General features: G+C 41.6%; 1 long non-coding RNA gene across 2 annotated transcripts in view; it reads left to right on the forward strand.

Moving 5' to 3' along the window:
• Nucleotides 1–27,186, forward strand: part of LOC129397645 (uncharacterized) — a 190,356-nt gene that overhangs the window by 2,865 nt on the left and 160,305 nt on the right. For both annotated transcript variants that reach the window (XR_008625264.2, XR_010112058.1), the window contains exons 2-3: nt 1,231–1,271; nt 1,918–1,981. This is a non-coding gene — a long non-coding RNA (uncharacterized LOC129397645). The remainder of the gene's footprint in view (nt 1–1,230; nt 1,272–1,917; nt 1,982–27,186) is intronic.

The following is a 27,186-nucleotide window of genomic DNA, read 5'->3' on the forward strand; positions in this document are numbered from 1 at the left end:
AAAAATAAGATAAGATATAATTATGCATACCTTCACTTGACACCACTGTTTCATAATAGCATTTTTACCTTCAGCTGTGTCTGGTGTCCCTGAATCCATATTCTGGTTCCATATCTCCCAAAAGAAACAATCTTCAGGTTGGGAATGGAGGATAGAGAATGTTTCCCTGACTTTGCCAGGGGAGGAAATCTAGGAGTCTTAACTGCTTCTGGGACTTTTAATGGTCTCTTTTCAGCTCAACCCACTGAAGAGATATGGTACTTCCAATACCTGAGCCATTGTGAGGTTCTGCAGTGTCAGTGAGCTTGCTTCCAGGCATCACCTCTGAAAACACTTGGGTTTCCGTTTTCTCTGGGAAGTCCATATGTTCGCCAGTATATTAGCTCCCTAAAGCTGCCATAACAATTACCAAAAACTGGGTGGCTTAAAACTATGGAAATTTATACCCTCACAGTTACAGAGGCTAGAAATAAAAAATCAAGGTGTCAGGAGGTTGGTTCCTTCTGGGGAGTGAGGGACAATCTGTGCCATGCCTTTGCCTTAGCTTCTGGTGACTGCTGGCAGTCCTTGGTGTTCCTTGGCTTGCAGATGAATCACTCCAATATCTGCCTCTGTCATTACGTGTTCTCCCTGTGCATCTGCCTGTGTCTAACTTTCTTTTTGTAAGGACAGCAGTCCATTAGATTAGGGCCCACCCTAATCCAGTATCACTTTATCTTTTTTTGTTTGTTTGTTTGAGATGGAGTTTTACTCTGTTGCCCAGGCTGGAGTACAGTGGTGCCATCTCGGCTCACTGCAACCTCTACCTCACAGGTTCAAGCAATTCTCTGGCTTCAGCCTCCTAAGTAGCTGGGACTACAGGCACGCACCACCAGGCCCAGCTAATTTTTGTATTTTTAGTAGAGACAGGGTTTCACCATGTTGGTCAGGCTGGTCTTGAGCTCCTGACCTCAAACGATCCATCTGCCTCGGCCTCCCGGAGTGCTGGGATTACAGGTGTGAGCACCACACCCGGCTGTCACTTTATCTTATTTTGATCACATCCACACAGACCCTATTTCCAAATATGGTTATAGTCAATGTATCCTTTGGGGGGATGCAATTCAACCACATCAACTGATTTCTAAAGTTTTGTGACATTTTTCAGTTGTCTCTTCTCCAGTTTTCTTTGTTTTTATGAGTATGTGGTCCCTCTGTCCCCCTTTTTAACCTTCTTTATCTTTGTTTTAGTGAGGCTTCTTAAGGAGTGGAGGAAAGTGGATGTTTTCAAGGTATGTTAAGTATGTTAACTGGAGGATTTATTGTTGCTATTTTTCAGTTGAATAACATCAGGTTGGCAGTTGTAACCTGTAAAACTGCACTTATTATACGCAAGTTCAAGTTCAGAACTAAAACTTTGCTCTGAATAATAATTTGTAACCATCTTTTATAGAATGAAATTTCTATTTTAATTCAAACATTTGACATTTAATATATTTTATCCTGTTCATATGTTTACTCCACAGTGATTTTGAAGGAATGGGTAGAGTTGACCAAATTTGGTACACTTCTTCAGGTTATCAGTGTCTGTCATTTTGAAACAAAGTTATTATTAATAAATGTTTTATATCTAGTACTTACTATGCAATACTATTCTAATATTTATTTTTAATTGACAGATAATTGTGTATATTTATAGAATACAATGTGATGTTTTGATATATATATATACACACAGTGGAATGATTATGTCAAGCTAATTTACATATTCATTACATCAAATACCTATTGTTTTTTGGAGTGGGAACATTTCAAATCTACTCTTCTAACAATGTTGTCATATGTAATACATTATTATTAACTATGTTCACTATGTGGTGCAATAGATCTCAAAAACTTATTCCTTCTGTCTAACTAAAACTTTGTACCCTTTGACAGTATCTCTGCAGTTCCCATTTCCAACCCCCAGCCTCTGGTAACCAGCATTCTACTCTCTACTTCTGTAAGTTCAACTTTTTTAGATTCCACATATAAGTGAGATTATGCAATATTTGTCTTTCTGTGACTGGCTTATTTCACTTAGCATAATGTCCTCTAGTTTCACCTACATTGTCAACAATGACAGAATTTCGTTTGTTAAGGCTGAATAGTATTCCATTGTATATGTACCACATTATCGATTCATCTGTTGATGGACACTTATGTTGGCTATTGTGAATAATGCTGCAATCAATATGGATGCCTAGATATCTCTTTAACATGTCGATTGCAATTCCTTTGTGTATATACTCAGGAGTGCAATTGCTGGATCATATAGTAGTTCTAGTTTTAGTTTTTTGAGGAACCTCCACACTGTCATAATGGCTGTGTTAATTTCCACTCCCACCAACAGTGTACAAGGGTTTCCTTTTTCTTACATTCTCACCAACCCATGTTATCTTTGATAATGTCTATTGCTATTGTAACAGGTGTCAGGTACTATCTCATTGTGGTTTTAATTTGTATTTCTCTGATAACTAGCAATGTTGAGCATTTTTGAATAAACCACAATAGTACTAAGTGCTTTGCTGAGACTAACTGATATAAGCCACATACCAGTCATGTGAGGTAATTTCTATTTGTACTCCCATTTTACAGATAAGGCAGCTAACATTCAAAGAGGTTAAGTGAATTTTCCAAAGTCACACAGCAAGCTCTGGAGGTGGGATTCAAACCTGAATAGTCTATCCTTCCAGAGTACTTTCAACGCTATGCAATACTGTCTGTCTAGCAATCAGCCGGATTGAATAAAGTCTGTAGTTCACAGAGCCACTTGCATTTTTAATCCTAGTTTAATTAACTTAGGAAATTTGTGTCTAAAGGATGCATCTTTAAAAAAAAAGAGAGAGAGAGACAGGATCTCACTATATTGCCCAGGCTGGCCTCAAACTCCTGGGCTCAAAGCCATCCTCCCATCTCAGCCTCCCAAAGTGCTGAGATTACAGGCATGAGCCACCACGTCCTGCCAGGATACATAGGTTTTACTGTATCCTGTGAACCTCCCTTTAATCAAGAGAGTGGACAAAACTGTGGGTCCCTCATTTTCAAAACGGCCAGTAAAAGAGGAAATGAGGAAATGCAGTGTTTAACTATTCTGCTGCCCTCTTTAAGTTGATTGAGGACCTCTTTGTCACTACTTCAGGAAGATAACTTACCTTCTCTTATTCACTAGGGCTAACTGGAGCTTTTCTCATGTATTTATGGTTGCTGGGAAATTTTCAAATAAAATTCCCTGGGAGTGGTTTGAAATTGCAGAATTTTTAGCCTCTCAATGTTTTGTTTTCCTCTAGTGAGTTTGACGTAAATAATATCTTCTTTTGAGATTTGTATCTTTGAAAGACTTTTTTTTTAAGTTTCTCAGTGAAACAAAGAAAAAGTTAGAAGGTGTCTGGGCGCAGTGGTTCACGCCTGTAGTCCCAACACTTTGGGAGGCCGAGGCAAGTGGATTGCCTGAGCTTAGGAGTTCGAGACTAGCTTTGGCAACACGGCAACACCCTGTCTCTACTAAAAGCACAGAAATTATCTGGGCATGGTAGCACATGCCTGTGGTCCCAGATACTCAGGAGGCCTAGGTGGGAGGATCGCTTGAGCCCAGGAGGCAAAGGTTGCAGTGAACCAAGACTGCGCCACTGCACTCCAGCCTGGGTGACAGAGTGAGACCCTGTCTCGAAAGAAAGAAAGAAAAAACTAGAAGGATATCAGTTTTATTAGAAAAAATAATTTAAAAATTGCCAGTTTCCCTAGAATTAAGCCATAATATGTCCATAGCTTTGTATCAGATTGCTGACTTTGCTTGGGGAGAAAGTTATATTTGTTTGTATTATTTTTTCCTTTTTTGTCAAATCTGGGGTGACACAATGGTCATCAATATACTTTTAGATCTATGTCTTCATTGGGGATGATGCTAGTGAGCTTATGTGGAAAAATTATCTGTATGAAAGCAGAATTGATTGGTCATTGCCAGCACCTTTGATTTTCCCTTAATAATTATGATAACTTAAAATATGTGTTTTTATAGAAATCTGTGTCAAACAAGATATATAGAATGTGATTCTGTAGAATACTAATAAATGAGAATTCAGATGTGGGCTACCAGAACTATAGAGTGACAAGTAAAATCAGTGAAATGTAAGGATGGCACGGTTCGAGGTTCTCAAACCAAATAAAATGCTAAAAAAGAAAAGGATCCTAATCACAATACAGATTTAGAGAACACACAACAATAGTAGCTATGAAATGTATACTTTTCAGGTCTAAAAGTTACTGGATTTGCTATGTAGGTGGTAGTCCTTGGTGAAACATGGATTAATAAAAGACAGAAAATGGAAGCAAGAGTTCCTATGTATTCTTTAAGAGCATCTGATTCTAGTATTCATCTAAATTTAAGCTCTAGATCAAAGAGAATATTTTTAGACTGGGTGTGGTGGCTCATGCCTGTAATCTCAACACTTTGGTAGGCCAAGGCGGGCGGATCACCTGAGGTCAGGAATTCAAGACCAGTCTGGCCAACATGGTGAAACCCCGTCTCTAAAAAATACAACAATTAGCCGGGCTCGGCTTATGCCTATAATCCTAGTACCTGGGTGGCTGAGGCAGGAGAATCACTTGAACCTGAGAAGCAGAGGCTGCAGTGAGCCGAGATCCCACCACTGCACTCCAGCCTGGGCAACAGAGCAAGACTCTGTCTCAAAAAAAAAAAAAAAAAAAAGAGAATATTTTTACAAGTTTTTCTTTTTTTTTCAATCTTTGTGCACTTTGAAGGCCATAGATGTCATAGCTAGCTTCTTAAGCATTTCTTTCTGCCTTTGTTATGAGAGCTGCTGAAAATTAAAGACAAGACAGGATGCCACTTAGGATCCCAGGACTTGAGAGTGTAGCCAGACAGACATTCAGCATTAACGTGTATTCAGGGCAGGATAACCACATAGAGCAGCACATGTGTAAGGAATTACAGGCTTATCCAATTGAATTTCTAAGGTTCTAAATGATGGAAGTCATTCACTCTGGCAGTCAGGATTGAGCTGAGTCCTGTGACTCACGCTGTTGGCCACCCCTGGAGGATAAATCAGCTTTGAGAAGGCCCAGAGCCCCCATAGCGTTATGATTCTGATTCCCAAATAGGCTGTAAAATAGGACTTCTTTTAGGGGCTGTTCATAGCAGGGGGACCTAATTTGGGAGATATGGGTGATTGTATTGCAGAAGAAACGGATTTGGGAAGGATAAACTTTTTTTCTAAATTGCTGTATTAAAAGTTAGCAGAAGCTTCAGGCAGAGCTGATCCCAGACAATTGTTATTGATGGGCTGCAAATGAGCTGTAGCATTAATCTTTGACACTGCACTCTTGGCCTTACCTTTGGCCACTTTGACTCTGGCAAATTATACAGCTAAATGGTGGTGAAACTGGTCTGCCCAATTATGCTTAATCCAGATCAGTTACTCTGGGACCATGTAACCTTTAATTAGCACTAGGTGGATGATCCAAACACATCTTTGACAGGCCCCAGAGGTTCTCCAGTCTTCATATTTACAGTGGATGAAAATTCCAGCTGATTCGCCAATTCTTTTCCTACCACAATTTCTTAGAATCTAGCTCTGAGCACAAACTGGCACATAATGGGTGCTCGGTAAATATTAATTGGCTTATCAACCTCTTTAATGAATAGCAGTCACCATCATTAAATAGTTACTTGCCCATCCTTTCATCCATTCAGTCATTTGTTCATTCAAAACATTTATTAAGTCCCAATTATGTGTCAGAACTATGTTAGGCACTGAAAAGACCAAGATGACACAGTTGCTATGTTCCAGGAGCTTATAGTGTACTGAGGAGTCCTATAAATGTACAGTCAGTATTCCTGCTAGTCACATAGAAGCAGTGTAAGAATTATGTAAGTCTTTATCACACTCCAACCTTCCAGACACATTGCTCCAGAGTAGTCTCTTTAAAAGAATTGATCTAATCATCTAATCATTTTACTCTGTGACTATCAGAGTTGATCAGAGCAAAAATTCTGAATGACTAGTGTTACCACCAGGAAATAAGAAGTGACACAACAAAGGGCGATATGGTAGAGAGCAAGCTCAGTTAATATGAGGAGTTTGCGAGGTGATGTTACAAGGGAACATCAAAAGCAGCAACTGAGATCAAGATCGTGGAAAATAGCCAAGGAAACAGGAGCTGGGAATGTAGGGAGCAGTTACTAGAAGGATCCAACAGGATATTACTATTGAGTAATTGCCTTGTATAAGGTCATTCTCCTCACCTTCCAAGTTATGTGTTTAATTTCTGAATATAAAGTTATACTTAATTTTAGGGCTGGGTGCAGTGGGTCATTCCTGTAATCCCAGCACTTTGGGAGGCTGAGGTGGGAGGATCACTTAAGTCCAGGAGTTCGAGACCAGTCTGGGCAACATAGCAAGACCCTGTCTCTATAAAAAGTAGTAATAATTTTAGAAAATTTGAATACTATCTAAAAATAAAAAGAAAATTAATTATATTATGCCACCTAGATGCAGCCTCAGACAATATTTGGTATATTCAGTATTTTTCTACATGTATCTTATTATAGTTTGTTAAATGAAATAATGCTGCACATAAAATTTGGTAATAGGCCTTAAAAAGTAAGCTTAATAACAAATAAACATTGTAAAAATGCTTCATCAATATTTTAACGGCTACATAAATATGCCATTGGACAAATGTTTGATAAAGTAACTGTTCTCGTAGTTATAAGTTTTTACTGTGTGTCATAACTTTTTATTGCTATGTATAACCCTGTGGTCAACATTTTTGTACATAACGTTTTAAAAAATATTTTGGAATATTACCTTAGTTTAAGTTCTTAGAGGAACTGCTGGTTTCACAGACAGGAATAAACTTAGTGTCATAATCCATATTCCCAAATTGCTTTGTAAACAAGGCAGTCTGACATTGAACAAAACAATGTACCACATTGTGACTACAGTTAAGAATATTGTATTGCATATTTAAAATTTGCTAGGAGGGCAGATCTTACATGTTCTAACCACATACACACACAAAGGTACTGTGTGAGGTGATGCTATGTTAATTAGCTTGATTATGGTGATAATTTCACAAAAATATATGTATATTAAAACATCAAGTTGTACACCTTAACTATATAGAATTTTTATTTGTCAATTATATCTCAATAAGGTGGGGGTGGGGAAGGAGAGTAAAATAAAAACGTTTTAAAATAAATAAATAAACAGAGACAAAATAAAAAGAGCATATGTTATTTTCCCATTGGTATGAGTTAAGGGCACTGCTGCTTGGGAATAACCTACACATGGTAGGATAAAAAAGTCAGGGCTTGTCTGATTATCTCCATTCTACTTGTCTTCAGCCCCTTCAGAGTTATAACCTGAAGGTCAGGTTTTACAAAATGCATTGGATGAAGGATTGGCAAACCCAGGTTCTAGTCCCATCCTTGCATTTGTCTGCTCAGAAATCTTGAGCAATCACTCAATTGTTCTGAAACAGTTTCTCAAACTGTAAAATAAAGATGTTGGAAAAGAAGAAAAGAAAATGGAATGAAAATGTGTTTTTATCAGTTAGAAGCAGTATTGGAGAGTGCTCTTTTCAAAATAGCATTGTCATGAAACGCAATCTTTGCTAATTGTTTTGTTTAGTATTTTTTTTGAGGTTAAACAGTGAGATGGCTATTTTGTGCTCAGCTTTCCTTAGCATGAATTTGTGGTAGGTAGGAGGCGATTGTCTAGCCAGGGACTTTATTTCCCAGCCTACCTTGCATCCTGATGCGGCCACATGATGAACTGTTGCTGATGGCAAGTAAGTAGGAGAGATGCGTGTCACCTCCAGGCCAGGTTTTCTCAAGAAGCAAGGGTGACTTCACTTTCTCTCCCTCCTCTGCCAGCTAGATAAAGAGGGCTTTGAGGCTCTTGGGATAACAGAGCCAAAGTTAGAAGGAACCTGAGCCTCTACCACCACACACAGGCAGGCCACCTGATAATTCACAACAGCTGAATTTGATTGGACTTCTTTATGAGCAAGAAATAAACTTTTATTATATTAACCCACTATAAATTAATGTTGGTATTCACTTATTATATTAATAATAGCTAGCATTGTCCTTTTCAATATAGGAATCCACATAAGATTATCAGGTAAGGAAGGCAGCAAGCTGTCCTCTTTTAAATTTAACGGTAGAAGCCATATATATGTTGCAATCAACATTAATGATTTAATATATTAATTAAAAATTAAGAATAAAATACTTGCATAACACCAATCAGCACATTTTTATCCATCCATCTACCCGCCTGGCCATCATTTAGCAAATATTCATTGGGGGTCACTTATATGGGAGGCATTGTGTTGGTCTCTATAAATTCCAAAATCATTTAGCCACTGTATACCACCCTACCTAGAATCAATGGTAGTCTGCTCCAAACAGATTTATCAGGAGCTTTTTTTTCTGGGAAGGAGGTAAGATTTCAAAATTATTCATGCACTTTTCTACCTGCTACATGACGGTGAGAGAGAGGGTAGTAATTGTACATAAAGACAGTGTATGGGAAGGGGATTCCACGGGCAGCAACGAACCAGGACATTATCAGGGTGGTCCATGGAATCTTTGAGCCAAGAGAGATAAGAAAATGTCATTAGAAAGTGAGTCAAGATTGAGAGATGTGTGGAAAATTAGGTGAGAAGTGAGTCTTTGCAGTTCTGCTGTAAATGTATGAGCAGGTCCTTGAATGCTTCTGCTATGGTTTGAATTTGTCTCCACAAAAACTCATGTTGAAATTTGAACCCCAGTGTGATGGCGTTGGGAGGTGCAGCCTTGGAGTTATTTGGGTTATGGAGGCGGATCCCTCATGAATGGCTTGGTGCTGTTCTTGCAGTAGTGAGTGAGTTCTCACTCTCTAAAGGCTGGATCAGTTCCCATGGGAATTTTCGCACCAAAGTGGGTTATTATAAAGTTAAGAGGCAGCCTTTGAGTTTGGCCTCTTCACACATTTTGTTCTTCCTTTGACCTTCTTCACCATGTTATGATGCAGCACCAGATGCCAGGGCTCTGCGCTTGAACTTCCCAGCCTGCAGAACCATGAACTAAATTAACCTCTTTTCTTTATAAATTACCCGGTCTCAGGTATTCTGTTATACAAACGCAAGCAGACCAAAATAGCTCCTTGTCAGACAAGATAGAATTTGATGATTGCCCCTGGTTTTTAACAAGGAGCAATCATCAAATAAGGCAAAATTAGAACAGTATTTTTTTTCTGTTCTTACTTTCTGCTTTTGAGCTGTGTCTTAGATAAATAGAGGCCTGCCAGATAAATTATTTCTGGATAAATGAGAGACTGTTTTCTTATTTTACATTTGGGAAATTAGAGTCATGGAAATAGGTGGTTTTGCTTTTTTTAGGTACATCTGTTTTCCCACTGCTGACATAACTTCTAAATTTCAGATCTTTTTCTTTGGTAAACTACACCATGAAATTGATGAAAATGGCTTTATCAATAGTTTCAGATGCTGTCTGCAAAATAAAGAGGTAAACTCTGCTCCTTTGCTCTTTAGGCATTATTTTCTTTTGGAGGAAATACATGTTTGTCATAGGGCTGCTTATTCCCAGGACTCTTAGAAGGAAAGCACATTGTCATGGCTACAGCTGCAGAACAGCTGCTTCTTTTTTATTTGTTTTTAGAGGAGGACAACACATTTAGTTTTATTTTTATCAAATCACAACACTTTCTTTTCCAACTGCTACAAAGTGCATCTACAATATTCTATTACAGATCCACTTTAAAAAGGTTTCCTGTGACATTACAGCAAGCCTCTTTTTTCAAACAGGAATAATCCCAAATTCTTCCTCAAATAAAACTAAAAACTCCATTCCAGTAAATGGTAAATACATAAAAATTACAGTAAGCTAGACACTTAAAAGAACAGCCAAGAAGTCTTCCAACAGTTTATTAGAAAGAATGTAGACATTTAAACAAATCCCCACTGTCATGAACATAAATTGAGGTTACACACATGTATGTTTGAGGTTGCAGTGAGCCAAGATTGCACCACTGCACTCCAGCCTGGGTGACAGAGTGAGACTCTGCCTTAAACAAAACAAAACAAAACACCCACAAAAAACCAAAAAGGAAACAAAAACGCACCCCAAAGTGATGTTGGTATTACACAGATCTCAAAACCCAGAGAAGTTTGATAGCTCTTCAATCCCTAGTACATCACTGATGACTCATTGTCATTAGTTTGCAACTGATCTGAAATGCTCCCAGGAGTAAATAGTTTGAGGTTTCAGTAGAACTAGAAATAACTTTTCTTTTCTTCTTCTTCTTCTTTTTTTTTTTTTTTTTTGAGACAGAGTCTCACTCTGTCACCCAGGCTGGAGTACAGTGGCATGATCTTGGCTCACTGAAACCTCTGCTTCCTGGGTTCAAGAAATTCTCCTGCATTAGCCTCCCAAGTGGCGGGGATTACAGGCACCTGCCACCACTCCTGGCTAATTTTTGTATTTTTAGTAGGGACAGCGTTTCACTGTGTTGGCCAGGCTGGTCTCGAACTCCTCACCTCAGGTGATCAGCCTGCCTTGGCCTCTCAAAGTGCTGGCATTACAGGCATGAGCCGCCGTGCCCGGCCATATTTTTTAAATAAGTAAAACACACTTTAAAGAATGCGAAATCAAAATAGTCCTTCAGGGCAAAACTTTAAGCAGATATTTAATTGGCCTGATATTTGAGTTTGTGTTCTGAGTCATTTTGGCCTTGAAGGGGGAGAGAAGAGAAATGTAATAGTAGAGGGCGCCTTTATCTTCTGTCTTTCCACCTACCCTACACACATACATGTATGTTTGTACATATCTAAATGTTAGTCTCACAATTCTGCAAAGCAGCTAGCTCCATTTTACAGAGGAATATTTTAAGAAACATACCCCAGGCCGGGTGCAGTGGCTCACGCCTGTAATCCCAACACTTTGGGAGGCTGAGGCGGGTAGGTCGCTTGAGGCTAGGAGTTTGAGACCAGCCTGGCCAACATGGTGAAACTCTGTCTCTCCTAAAAATACAAAAATTAGCTGGGCGTGGTGGTGCGTGCCTGTAATTCCAGCTACCTGGGAGGCTGAGGCACAAGAATTGCTTGAGCCCGGGAGGCAGAGGTTGCAGTGAGCCGAGACTGCACCACTGCACTCCAGCCTGGGTGACAGAGTGAGACTCTGTCTCAAAACACACACACACACAAAAAGAAAACAAAAACAAAAACATACCCCAAAGTGATGTTGGTATTACACAGATCTGAAAACCCAGAGAAGTTTGATAGTTCTTTATTCCCTGGTACATCACTAATGACTCATGGTCATGAGTTTGAAACTGATCTCAAATGCTCCCAGAGCTCTCTGGGATACTAGGAGAGAATGTCCTGAGATTTTTTTTTTAGGGAGCTAGTCAAACCCCTGCTTGGAAACAGGGTTGGACAGTTTTGATAATGGCAGATCACAGGTCAAAGCTCCCAAATTTATATCTCCTGTCAAGATACTCCTGCTGCCATCGCTAGATTTGCATTTCTGTTACATGGTGACCAAATGTACTCTTAATTTTTTTCTGGTAACCAGAACTTGCTGGTGGGCATGTATCCTTGGTACGAGTCACTATCACCTCTGGTTATAGCAGTGGAGCAAAGTGGTAATGGGAAAATTCCTAGGTTTTTGGCCTGAGCAAAAGAGTGGATAGAGGTAAATGACAGGTGGGGAATGCGGGGAGAGGAGCAGGGAGAGTTCAGGCAAAAGAGCTACCATGTCAAGGCCTACATGTAGGAGTATGGCACTTTCAAGGTAATAAGTGAGCTCTGGAGAAATGCCTCACTCTAGGACATAGTATGTGGGCAACTGAGGAGGTTCAAGAACAAAGTTCAAAAGAGGCCGCCAGAAATTCATCTAGAGAACCAAGCACTATGGGATTCCCACATCTAAAAATGTTGCCTTCATCCATCCATTCATTCAGTAAACATTTAGCAGTGTAGGACTAGCATGGTTTGAGGAGGGATGCCTGGATTTGGAGACCTTAACATGTAACTAGAGAAAACATTAGCATCCTGGGCTGTGGTGGGAACTACCTCCCGACAGGTAACTCACTGCCAGAGTCAGCAAACTAACATCTGTATTTTTTCTAACATTTGTATCATATGGAATCACAACTTTTTTTTTTTTTTTTTTTTTTTTTTTGGAGACAGAGTCTTGCTCTGTCACTCAGGGTGGAGTGCAGTGATGCGATCTTAGCTCAGTGCAACCTCTGCCTCCCAGGTTCAAGTGATTCTCCTGCCTCAGCCTCCTGAGTAGCTGGGACTACAGGCGCCCACCATCATACCCGGCTAATTTTTGTATTTTTTGCAGAGATGGAGTTTCACCATGTTGGCCAGGCTGGTCTCAAACTCCTGATTTAAGGTGATCCATCCGCCTCGACCTCCCAAAGTGCTGGGATCACAGGTGTGAGGGAATCACATTTTATACTCCCTTCAAAATACAAGTGTGTGAAGGAACCAGTGTTTTAATCCAAGCGTGTAAGAATGATTTCAAACAAATGGCGCCCTTTACAAATCAACAAGAAACTACATAAATTTAAAACTTTATTTTGTGGACAATTCCCATTTACTCTCTTTGTTTTTAGAAAATGGTTAGCCATGGCTGGGCGTGGTGGCTCACGCCTGTAATCCCAGCACTTTGGGAGGCCGAGATGGATGGATCACCTGAGGTCAGGAGTTGAAGACCACCCTGGCCAAGGTGGTGAAACTCCATCTCTACTAAAAATACAAAATTAGCCGGGCGTGGTGGTGCATGCCTGTAATTACAGCTACTCCGAGGCCAAGGCAGGAGAATCGCCTAGAACCTGGGAAGGCGGAGGTTGCAGTGAGTTGAGATTGTGCCACTGCCCTCCAGCCTGGGTGACAGAGAAAGACTCTGTCTCAAAAAAAAAACAAAACAAAACAAAAAAAAACAACAAAAAACGGTTAGCCTCTTTTATGTTTATTTCATTCATGTTTATAAATTTACAACTTGGGCATAATACAGGCATTTGTTTTGTCTTTTCCCCACTTGCTCATATTACAAATGACACAGTATTCCTCCATTGTCCTTTGTGGCGGGTGCAGTTAGATGTCCCCGCGCTGGCATGAGCAGGCCAGGGTTCAAATGCTGCCTTTGTTGCATACCAACTGCAGCTCTGGCATGTAAGATGGTAAAAAACAAACAAACAAAACCGCCACCTGCAGAGGACCGTTGTGAGGATTAATGAGATAGTGTCAGTTTAAGTGCCCTATAACTGGTAGTTGCTGTTTCTGAGTTTATCACGAAACCCCTTATCACGAAAAATTTGTCTCCTTAATCTTTTTTCTTCCTTTCCTGCTTCAATATATCATATGCCTCTGGCAAACCCATACTCCTGGTGGGCTAGGAGGTTGGATCTTGGCCCCTTCTCTAAGGCTTTTCTTGCAGGTTCCCCCTGCCTATTTATGGGCGGTATAAAAGTTATTGCGGTTTTTGGCATTAAAAAAAAAATCGCAAAACCGCAATTCCTTTTGCACCAACCTAATAGATGCTCCAGGCCGAGCTGGGAGGTGTTGGGGTGCACACAGGGAGAGAGGACAGGCTGGCCTGAAGGTCCAGAGCGCCGGCCCGGCAGGGTCAACCCAGCCAGCGGTCACGAAGGGAGGTGGAGTTGGGGGAGGCGACACAGGGCAGGAAGTGGGGAGGACAAACGGGGTGCACATGGGGACTGTGGCGATGACACAGAAGGGACAGCCGGTTAGAATCTAGGCCCACTTAGGCGATGAAGGGCAGGTGAAGAAATCCCGTTCCATCTTCCTGTAGTTCCTCCCTTGGGGAGCCCCCATCCTATCCTGCTGTGGACCGGGGCGTCTCCTGGAAGGCCCGCGATCGAGATGAGGCTTCCGAGCCGCCCAGAAGGGACTTCGAAGTGTGCGCAGCGGACTCCGCGGTTCCCACGCGCCCCCTAGGGTGGGTGGGCGAGCTGGGCGCCCCCGTGCGGAGAACGGAGGAGGGGTCCGCCATGTAGCTGTTGGAAATGCGGGTGGCCGTGGGGCCCAGCTTGCCGGGCTCCTGGATCCACGTCCAGGTCGCAGGGGAGGGGCCCGCCGCCCGTTTCTAAGGGCCTGGCTGCATTCCTGCGGTCACGATCAGGGGTCTTTGCTTTCTCCCATCCCCTCCTGGAGAAAGAACGCAGCTTTTAACGCGTTCTCCTTGGTTGGGCACCTTTCTTGGGAAAGCTCCGCCTACCATTGCCCTTGTACCTGTCCTCTCCTCTCTCCCTTTCCTGAAGTGACTGCCCGTCTCTTGCACCGTGGTGTGAATGCGTCGAGATCTCGGCGCTGCAGCAGCATCGGAGATTGGATCCAGCCCATGGAGAGGTCCCCAGAGTCCATTTGTCCGTCCCCAGGGCAGGGGCCTCGGAAGAGCAAGGGGGAGGAGCTGACCTAGCCGGCTGATCTTTGTGGCTTAGACAAAATTTAGAGTTTATTTGTCCTTCTGACCATGATCTCAGATCAGATGGACAAGATTAGCCTTACACTTAGGAGCGTTCTGGTGCAAGACTAGTGACTTATTTTTCCTTCCTTCCTACCTTCCTTCCTTCCTTCCGTTTTTCCTTTCTTCCTCCTGCCTTCCCTCCGTCCCTCCCTTTTTTCCTTCCCTTTCTATCTCTCTCTCATTTTTTTTTTTTTTTTTTTTTGACAGGGTCTCACTCTGTTGCTCAGGCTGGAGTGCAATGGCACCATCATAACTCACTGCAGCCTGGACCTCGTGGGCTCAGGTGATCCTCTCACCTCAGCTTCCCAAGTAGCTGGGACTACAGGTCCACAAAACCACGCCTGGCTAATTAAATTTTTTTTTTGTAGAGACAGGGTCTCACTATCTTGCCCAGGCTGGTCTCGAACTCCTGATATCAAGCTATCCTCTCTCCTTGGCCTCCCAAGATGCTAGAATTCCCGGCCATGACTTTTTTTTTTTTTCCTTCTTTTTTAACCTGAAGCTCTATCCCTTGTCAGTAAAGCCAGCAGCTAATGTTTCCTGTCTCACTGTGTGGAGCAAATCTGCAGCCCTGCTGTCATAGCTCTATTGTGAGGATCTGTTATACCAGCACCTGTTAACTTGCTTGGCATTTGGAGAAGCTAGGTAAATGTTGTGTGAATGAATAAATGAATGAACCCAACCAAGTATGTCCCATGAGCCAAGTACAAGAAGAGTGGACTCTTGTGCTACTCACACTCTGCCTTCATCGTTAAGAAAGGCGCATTTTTCTAACCAAGGCATAAACTCCAAGAGTGGATACAATGGACAGGTCAGCCACCTGTTAAGAGAAGTGGAAGTTAAATGATTCATAACATTTTGATTTCAATCTGCTGTCCCACCATTATCAGGTGTATGGCCATTTAAAGAAAATGAAGTTGGGGCCAGGCACAGTGGCTCACGCCTGTGATCTCAGCACTTTGGGAGGTTGAGGCGTGCAGATCACTTGAGGTCAGGAGTTTGAGACAAGCCTGGAGATTATGGTGAAACCCTGTCTCTACTAAAAATACAAAAATTAGCCAGGCCAGGTGGTATGCACCTGTGGTCGCAGCTACTCGGAGAGGCTGAGGTGGGACAATTGAGGTGGGACAATTGCTTGAACCTGAGGTGGAGGTTACAGTGAGCTGATATTGAGCCACAGCATTCTAGCCTGGGCGACACAGTGAGACTCCATCCCCCACCCCACCACCCCACCCCACCCCCCCACACACACAAAAAAAAAAGAAGAAAAAGAAATGAAGTTGGATTCTTTAATTGGGGGACAAGGGTTTAGATAATCCGCAGCATGGACTTTGAGATGGCTTATGTTTGGGGTATTTTCTTTCATACATTTAGTCTCCTAATTATGTGATCAGGCTAATTTTTAAGTATTGAGTAATTTTTAGGAGATGTTGAGACTAAGTTGAAAGAAAACCTAGCCCCTGTGCACCATGAGCCTAGAGTTTAGAGCTGAGTTGGAATAGTCAACTATGAAAGCTGTTGGGACAGTGGCAATGTTGAAATTCGTAAGAAGAGATCATTGTGAACTGGATATTGATGCAGGATGCCTTAGAAGGTCATGGGTTAGGCCTTGAAAGAATGTACAAGAACAAAGGAATTGGGTGTTATTTTATTTTTAAAATTTTATTTACTTTTGAGTCAGGGTCTCACTCTATTGCATAGGCTGCAGTACAGTGGCCCGATCACAACACACTGCAGCCTCCATCTCCTGGGCTTAAGTGATCCTCCCGCCTCAGCCTCCCATGTAGTTGGGACTACAGGTACGCACCATTATGACCAGCTAATGTTTAATGTTTTAATATTGAATTTTAAAAATTTTTGTAAAAAGAGCATTGGGAATGATTTATTTCTAAGATTCATGATTGCAGACAATGTGTGGTCAGCAAGTGGTTGTAAAGCAAATCTGTTTTCTCCATGTGACTGGAAGGAAGAAACACTGACAGAAGAGTGAGTTCTTTGGCTTCCTGATCCTGGCTGAGACTGTCAGTGCTTCTGTCCCCTCCTTCTTGGCCAGTGGCCGTGTCTCTGGACAGATTCTGTTCTTAGAAGGGTGCTGGTGAGCCAGAGATGACATATATGCAGAAGTAGGTTTTGAAAAAGTTCAGTGTCAGGCCGGGTACAGTGGCTCATGCCTGTAATTCCTGCACTTTGGGAGGTCGAGGCGGGTGGATCACTTGAGGTAAGGAGTTCAAGACCAGCCTGGCCATCATAATGAAACCTCATGTCTACTAAAAATCCAAAAAATTAGCCAGGCATGGTGGCAGGCGCCTGTAATCCCAGCTAACCGGGAGGCTGAGGCAGGAGAATCGCTTGAACACAGGAGGTAGAGGTTGCAGTGAGCCGAGATCAAGCCACTGCATTACAGCCTGGGTGATAAAAAGCGAGACTCCTTCTCATAGAAAAAAAAAAAAGATGAAAAAGTTCAGTGTCTTGGTACCAGTACCATGCTGTTTTGGTTACTGTAGCCTTGTAGTATAGTTTGAAGTCAGGTAGCATGATGCCTCCAGCTTTGTTCTTTTGGCTTAGGATTGACTTGGCGATGTGGGCTCTTTTTTGGTTCCATATGAACTTTAAAGTAGTTTTTTCCAATTCTGTGAAGAAAGTCATTGGTAGCTTGATGGGGATAGCATTGAATCTGTAAATTACCTTGGGCAGTATGGCCATTTTCACGATATTGATTCTTCCTACCCATGAGCATGGAATGTTCTTCCATTTGTTTGTATCCTCTTTTATTTCATTGAGCAGTGGTTTGTAGTTCTCCTTGAAGAGGTCCTTCACGTCCCTTGTAAGTTGGATTTCTAAGTATTTTATTCTCTTTGAAGCAATTGTGAATGGGAGTTCACTCATGATTTGGCTCTCTGTTTGTCTGTTATTGGTGTATAAGAATGCTTGTGATTCTTGTACATTGATTTTGTATCCTGAGACTTTGCTGAAGTTGCTTATCAGCTTAAGGAGATTTTGGGCTGAGACAATGGGGTTTTCTAGATATACAATCATGTCATCTGCAAACAGGGACAATTTGACTTCCTCTTTTCCTAATTGAATACCCTTTATTTCCTTCTCTTGCCTAATTGCCCTGGCCAGAACTTCCAACACTATGTTGAATAGGAGTGGTGAGAGAGGGCATCCCTGTCTTGTGCCAGTTTTCAAAGGGAATACTTCCAGTTTTTGCCCATTCAGTATGATATTGGCTGTGGGTTTGTCATAGATAGCTTTTATTATTTTGAGATACGTCCCATCAATACCTAATTTATTGAGAGTTTTTAGCATGAAAAGTTGTTGAATTTTGTCAAAGGCCTTTTCTGCATCTATTGAGATAATCATGTGGTTTTTGTCTTTGGTTCTATTTATATGCTGGATTACATTTATTGATTTGCGTATATTGAACCAGCCTTGCATCCCAGGGATGAAGCCCACTTGATCATGGTGGATAACAGAGATATAGATCAATGGAACAGAACAGAGCCCTCAGAAATAACGCCGCATATCTACAACTATCTGATCTTTGACAAACCTGAGAAAAACAAGCAATGAGGAAAGGATTCCCTATTTAATAAATGGTGCTGGGAAAACTGGCCAGCCATATGTAGAAAGCTGAAACTGGATCCCTTCCTTACACCTTATACAAAAATTAATTCAAGATGGATTAAAGACTTAAATGTTAGACCTAAAACCATAAAAACCCTAGAAGAAAACCTAGGCATTACCATTCAGGACATAGGCATGGGCAAGGACTTCATGTCTAAAACACCAAAAGCAATGGCAACAAAAGACAAAATTGACAAATGGGATCTCATTAAACTAAAGAGCTTCTGCACAGCAAAAGAAACTACCATCAGAGTGAACAGGCAACCTATAAAATGGGAGAAAATTTTTGCAACCTACTCATCTGACAAGGGGCTAATATCCAGAATCTACAATGAACTCAAACAAATTTACAAGAAAAAAAAACAACCCCATCAAAAAGTGGGCAAAGGATATGAACAGACACTTCTCAAAAGAAGACATTTATGCAGCCAAAAGACACATGAAAAAATGCTCATCATCACTGGCCATCAGAGAAATGCATATCAAAACCACAGTGAGATACCATCTCACACCAGTTAGAATGGCAATCATTAAAAAGTCAGGAAACAACAGGTGCTGGAGAGGATGTGGAGAAATTGGAACACTTTTACAGTGTTGGTGGGACTGTAAACTAGTTCAACCATTGTAGAAGTCAGTGTGGTGATTCCTCAGTGATCTAGAACTAGAAATACCATTTGACCCAGCCATCTCATTACTGGGTATATACCCAAAGGACTATAAATCATGCTGCTATAAAGACACATGCACACGTATGTTTATTGCAGCGCTATTCACAATAGCAAAGACTTGGAACCAAGCCAAATGTCCAACAATGATAGACTGGATTAAGAAAATGTGGCACATCTACACCGTGGAATACTATGCAGCCATAAAAAATGATGAGTTCATGTCCTTTGTAGGGACATGGATGAAATTGGAAATCATAATTCTCAATAAACTATCACAAGGACAAAAAACCAAACACCGCATGTTCTCACTCATAGATGGGAATTGAACAATGAGAACACATGGACAGAGGAAGGGGAACATCACACTCTGGGGACTGTTGTGGGGTGGGGGGAGGGGGGAGGGATAGCATTAGGAGATATACCTAATGCTAAATGATGAGTTAATGGGTGCAGCACACCAGCATGGCACATGTATACATATGTAACTAACTGGCACATTGTGCACATGTACCCTAAAACTTAAAGTATAATAATAATAAAAAATAAAATAAAATAAAATAAAAAAGAAAAAGTTCAGTGTCCTAGAATTGGACTCCCCATGGCTGCAAACTCTCCTGGGAGCCACTGTAAGCCATGTGTCTGTGGGTGTACACACAGAGTGTACACACACTGTGATAGTAGGAGTAATATCTCAGGGTGTACAGCCACTGTGATATTATGAATAATATCACAGGGTGTACAGCCACTTAATATTGATATTAAGAGTAATATATCCCTTCAATATATGAATAATATATCCCTTAAATATATGAATAGTATAATATAATAATAATATATGAATAATATGAATAATATATGTACACCCCCTGTGATATTAGGAGTAATATCTCCCCTAGATATTATGAACAATACCACAGGGTGTACACCCTCTGTGATATTAGGAGTAATATCTCCCTTATATATAAAACGAACAGTACCACAGGTGTACACCAACTGTGATATTAGGAGTAATATCTCCGTTATATATTATGAATAATGTCAAAGAGTGTACCCCCACTGTGATATGAGGAGTAATATTACCCTTAGATATTATGAATAATAACACAGGGTGTACATCCAATGTGATATTAGGAGTAATATCTCCCTTATATATTATAAATAATGTCAAAATGTGTACCCCCACTGTGATATGATGAGTAATATTACCCTTAGATATTATGAATAATAACACAGGGTGTACATCCAATGTGATATTAGGAGTAATATCTCTCTTACATATTAGGAATAATATCACAGGGTGTACAGTCACTGCTATATTAGCATTAAGATCTTTCTTAGATATTATGAATAATATATCACAGGGTGTACACCCACTGTGATATGAGAAGTAATATCTTTCTTAGATATTACAAATAATATCATAGGGTGTACACCCACCATGACATTAGGAGTAATAGCTCCCCGAGATATTACGAATAATATCATAAGGTGTATACCCACTGTGAAATTAGAAGTAATATCTCCCTTAGATATTACTAGAAGATATTACTTCTAATTTAGTAATATCTCCCTTAGATATTACTTCTAACTTATTAATATCACAGGGTGTACACCTACTGTGATATTAGGGGTGATATCTCCCTTAGCTATTATGACTATTGTCACAGGGTGTATAACCACTATGATATTAAGAATAATATCTCCCGTAGATATTACAAATAATATCAAAGGGTGTATATACAGGGTATAAACCCACTGTGATATTAGGAGTAATATCTCCCTTAGATATTACAAATAAAATCACGGGGGGATACCTACTCTGATGTTAGGAGTACTATCTCCTTTAGCTATTACAAATAATATCACAGGGTGTACACCTGCTGTGATATTAAGAGTGATATCTGTCTTAGGTATCACGAATAATATCACAGGGTGTACAGCCTCAGCGATATTAAAAGGAATATTTTCCTTAAATATTATGAATAATATCAAACGATGTACACCTACTGTGATATTAGGAGTAATGCCTTCCTCAGATATTCCAAATAATATGAAAGGGTGTACACCTAATGAGATATTAAGAATAATGTCTCCCTTAGATACTATGAATAATGTCACCCCACTGTGATATTGTTCATAATATCCAAGCGGGAAGAGCATGATATTACTGCCAATATCGCAGGGGGTGTACACCTTCCTGTGATATTGTTCATAATATCAAGGAGGGGAGAGGTTGATATTAATTCTAATATAGCTGGGGTTGTACACATCCCTGTGGTACTGTTTGTAATATACAAAAGGGGAGAATATGATATTATTCCCAATATTGCAGGAGGTGTACACCTCCCCGTGATATTGTTCATAATGTCCAGGGGGCAGAAGATGATATCACTGCCAATATTGCAGGGGGTGTACACCTTCCTATGATATTGTTCCTAATAACCGGGGGGAAGAGGATGATATTACATGCAACATCACAGGGGTTGTACGCCCCCCCATCATATAGTTTGTAATATTCAGGGGGAAAGAAGATGATATTACTCCCAATATCACAGGGTTTGTATACTTCTATGTGACATTGTTCGTAATATCCGGGGGTGGGGTGGGGAGAGAATGATATTACTCCCAATATTGCAGAGGCTGTACACCCCCCTCTGATATTGTTTGTAATATTTAGGAAGGAGAAAATGATATTACTCCCTATATCGCAGGGGGGTGTACACCCCTCTGTGATATCGTTCGTAATATCCAGAAGAAGACAGGATGATATTACTCCCAATATCGCAGGTGGTGTACACCCCTCTGTGATATTGTCCATAATATCCAGGGTGGAGAGGATGATATTACTTCCCATATCGCATTGTGCATACACCCCCCTGTAATATTGTCCATAACATTCAAGGCTAAAGAGGATGATATTATTCTCCATGTCGTAGAGTGTGTACAGCCTGCTGTGATACTGTTCATATCATCCAGGGAGGGAGAGGATGGTATTGCTCCCCATATCATAGGTGGTGTACACCCCCTTGTGATATTGTCCGCTACATCCGGGGTGGGGAAGGATATTAATCCCCATATCGCAGAATGTGTACACCCCCCTGTAATATTGTCCGTAACATCCAGAAGGGGAGGGGATGACATTACTTCCCATATTGCAAGGGGTGTTCACCCCCCTGTAAAATAGTCCATAACATCCAGAGGGGGAGGGGATGATATTGCTCCCCATATCGCAGGGGAATATTGTCCCCTGTGATATTGTCCGCAACATCCGGGGCAGGGGAGGATGATATTAATCCCCATATCACAGAATGTGCACACCCCCCTGTAACATTGTCGGTAACATTCAGAGGGGGAGGGGCTGATATTACTCCCCATATCGCAGGGGGTGTACAACTTCCTGTGATATTGTCCGTAATATCCAGGGGAAGAGAGGTTGATGTTCCTCCCCATAAACAACCTGCGATATTGTCCATAATATCCAGGGAGGGAGAGGATGGTGTTATTTTCCATATTGCAGGGAATGTACACCCCACTGCGATACATCCGTAATAACCAGGGGTGGAGAGGATGATGTTACTCTTTATTTCACAAGGAATATACACCCCCCTGCGATATTGTCCGTAATAACCAGGGGTGGAGAGGATGATGTTACTCTTTATATCACAAGGAATATACACCCCCCTGCGATATTGTCCGTAATAACCAGGGGTGGAGAGGATGATGTTACTCTTTATATCACAAGGAATATACACCCCCCTGCCATATTGTTCGTAATATCCAGGAGGAGAGAGGATGATGTTACTCCCCATATCGCAGTGGGTGTACACACCCCTGCGAAATTGTTTGTAATATCCACGGGGGGAGGAGATGATGTTACTGCCCATATTGCCAGTAGTGTACATCCCCCTGCATATTGTTCATAATACTCAGGGGGAGAGAAAATGATATTACTCCACATATCGCAGGGGATGTACACACCCCTACAATATTGTTCGTAATATTTGGGGGGGAGATGATGATATTACTCCCCATATCGGAGGGGGTGTATACCCCAGTGCGATATTGTTAATAATATCCAGGGGGGAGATGATGTTATTCCCAATATTGTAAACACCCTTCGTGTACATTTTCTGTGATATTGTTTGTAATATCCAGGGTGGCAGAGGATGATATTCCTCCTAATATCGCAAGATTTATGCACTCTCTTTTGATATTGTTCGTAAAATCCAGGACAGGAGAGGGTGATATTACTCCGAATATCATAGGGGGATACAACCCCCTGTGATATTGTTCGCAATATTCAGGGGAGGAGAGGATATTACTCCCCAAATCGCAGGGAGGGTACACTCCCCTGGGATATTGTTCATAATTTTCAGGGGTGGGAGAGAATGATATTACTCCCAAAATCACAGGGGGTGTACACCCCCCTGTGATATTCTTTGTAATATCCAGGGGTAGAGAGTATGATATTACCCTCAATATCGCAGAAAGTGTACACCCCCTTTGTTATATTGTTCGTAATATCCGGGGGTGGGGGGAGGAGACAATGATATTACTTCCAATATCGCAGGGGCTGTACACCCCCCTGTGATATTGTTGCTAATATCCAGTGGGGGAGAAGATGATATTACTCCCAATATCACAGGGGGTGTACACCCTTCTGTGATAGTATTCGTAATATCTAGGTGGGGAGAGGATGATATTACCTCCAATATCACAAGGCCTGTACACCCCCCTGTGACGTTGTTCATAATATCCAAGGGGGTAGAGGATGATATTATTCCCTGTATCGCAGGGGATGTGGACCCCCTGTGATATTGTTTGTAATATCCAGGAGGAAAGAGGATGATATTACTCCCAATATCGCAGGTGGTGTACACCCCCCCGTGACATTATTCCTAATATCCAGCGGCAAGGGAAGGATCATATTACTCCCAATATTGAAAGAGGTGTACACACCTCTGTGATATTGTTCGTAATATCCAGGTGGGGAGAGGATGATATTACTCCCAATATTGCAGAAAGTGTACACCCCCCTGTGATATTGTTTGAAATACACAGACGGAGAGAAGATGATATTACTTTCTGTGATATTGCTTGTAACATGCAAAAGGGAAGAGGATGATACTACTCCCCATATCGCATGGGGTGTACATTCACCTTTGACATTGTTCGTAATACCCGAGGGGGAGGATAATATTACTCCCAATATCGCAGCAGGTGTACACACCCAGTGATATTATTCGTAATATCTAGGGGAAAGAGAATAATATTACTCCCAATATCGCAGGGGGTGTACATTCTCCTGTGATATTGTTCATAATATCCAGGGTGGGAGAGGATGATACTACTCCCAATATCGCAGAGGGTGTACACCCAACTCTGATATTGTTCGTAATGTCAAGTGGGGAGAGGATGATATTACTTCCAATATCACAGAGGGTGTGCACTCCCATGTGATATTGTTCATAATACCCGGGAGGAGGACAGGATGATATTACTGTCAATATCCAATATCACAGGGGGGGAACACCCCACTGTGATATTGTTTGTATTATCCAGAGGGGGAGAGGATGATATTACTTTCAATATTGCAGATGGTGTACGCCCCTTTGTGATAGTGTTCATAATATACAGGGGGGGAAGAATGATATTACTCCCAATATCACAGGGGGTGTACACACCTTTTGTGATATTGTTTATAATAGCCAAGGTGGGAGAGGATGATATACGAACAATATCGCAGGAAGTGCACACCCCCCTGTGATATTCTTCGTAATATCCAGGGAATAACAGGATGATATTACTCCCAATATTGCAGGGGGTTTACACTCTTCTGTGATTTTTTTTAATGTCCGGGGGGGAGAGAATGATATTACTGTTAATGTCACAGGCGGTGTACACCCTTTTTGGTGATATTGTTCCTAATATCGAGGGGGGGAGAGGATGATATTACTCCCAATATCGTAGGTTGTGTACACACGGCCTGTGATATTGTTCCTAATAGCCAAAGCGGGAGAGGATAATATTACTTTCAGTATCGCAGGGGATGTACACTTACAGAGTGATATTGCTCCTAATATCCAGGCCAAAAGAGGATATTACTCTTGATATCGCAGAGGGGGGACACTCCCCTGCAATATAGGGAGTAATATAATCCTCTCCCCCCAGAAATTATGAACAATATCACAGGTGGGTGTACACACCCTGCGATATTGGGGGTAATATCATTTTCTTTCCACCAGGATATTACACACAATATCACAGAAGGGTTTACATCCCCCTGCGATATTGGGAGTAATATCATCCTCTCTCCCCTCTCTAGATATTAGCAACAATATCACAGGTGGGTGTACACCTGCTGTGATATTGGGAGTAATATCATCCTTTTCACCCCCTGGATATTAGGAACAATATCACAAGGGGTGTGTACACCCCCTGCGATATTTGGAGTAATATCATGATCTCCCCCTCCCCGGATACTACAAACAATATCACAGGGGAGTGTACACACCCTGCGATATTGGAAGTAATATCATCCTCTCCTCTCCTGAATATTATGAACTATATTGCAGAATGGTGTACACCCCCTGTAATATTGTGAGCAATATTATCTTCTCCCTCCCTGGATATTATAAACAATATTACAGGGGGTGTACAACCCCTGAGATATTGGGAGTAATATCATTTCCCCCCCAGTGGATATTATAAACAGTATCACGGAGGTGTGGGCCCCCTGGGATATTGAAAATAATATCATCCTTCCACCCCATGAAAATTATGAACAATATCGCAGGAGAGTGTACACTCCCTGCGATATGGGGAGTAATATCATTTTCTCCTCCTCTGGATATTAGGAACAGTATAACAGGAGGGTTTACGCATCCTGCCATATTGGGAGTAATATGCTCTGCCACCCTGGATATTACAAACAGTATCACAGAGGATGTACACACAGAATGTTTATGATACTGGGAGTAATATCTCTCCCCCACCCGGACATTACAAACAATATCGTAGCAGGTGTACACCCCCCTCGATATGAAAAGGAACATCATCTCCTTTCCCTGTGGATATTATGAACAATATCACAGGGGTGGGTATACCCCCCTTGATATGGGGAGTAAAATCATCCTCTCCCCCCTTGGATATTATGAACAATATCTCTGTGGCGTGTAGATTTCCTGTGACATGAAGAGTAATATCGTCCTCTCGCCCCCTGGTTATTACGGACAATATCTCAGGGGGGTGTACGCTCCCTATGATGTGAAGAGTAACATCATCCCTTCCCCCCTGGATATTATGGACAATATCGTAGGGGGGTGTACAACCCCTGGGATATGGGGAGCAACATCATTTTCTCCCCCCCCGGATGTTACCAACAATATCACAGGGGGGTGTACACTCCCTGGGATATTGGGGGTAATATCATCCTCTTTTCCCCTGGATATTACGAACAATATCACAGGGTGGAGTACACCTTATATGATATTGGAGTAATATTATCCTCTCCCCTTATGGAAATTGCGAACAACATCCCGGAAGGTGTACATTCCCTGTGATGTTCGCAGTAATGTCATCCTCTCCTCACTGGATATTTGGAACAATATAAAAGGGGGTATACACCCCCTGCAATAGTTGGAATAATATCATCCTCACTCCCCTTGGATATTATGAACAATATCACAGGGGGGTGTACGCCCCCTGCGATACTGGGAGTAATATCATCCTCTACCATTCTGGACATTATGACGTATATCACAGGGGGGTGTACACCCCCTATGATATTGGGAGTAATATCATCGTCTTCCCCCGTGGATATTAGGAACAATATCACAGGAGGGTGTACACCGTTTGTGATATTGGTAATAATATCATCCTATCCCCCTTCTGGATATTATGAACAATATCACAGGGGGGTGTACACCCACTGCGATATTGGGAGTAATATCATCCTCTCCTTCCCTGAAAATTACAAAGAATATCATGGGGTGGGGTGTACACCTTCTGCGATATTGGGAGTAGTATCTTCCTCTCTCTCCCTGCTTATTACGAACAATATCGCAGGAGGGTGTACACCCCCTGCGATATTGTGAGTAATATCATCCTCTCCCTTCCTGGATATTACGAACAACTTCACAGGGGGATGTACACCCCTTGCGATATTAGTAGTAATATCATCCTCCCTCCCGGATATTCCCAACAATATCAGAAGGGTGTGTACACCACCTTGATATTGGGTGTAATATCTTCCTCTCCCCCTTTTATTATTACAAACAACATCACAGGGGGGTGTACACCCCCTGCAATATTGGAAGTAGTATCAATTGGAAGTGAACAACC

This window comes from Pan paniscus, chromosome 3 (genome assembly GCF_029289425.2).
Source record: "Pan paniscus chromosome 3, NHGRI_mPanPan1-v2.0_pri, whole genome shotgun sequence".
NCBI lineage: Eukaryota > Metazoa > Chordata > Mammalia > Primates > Hominidae > Pan > Pan paniscus.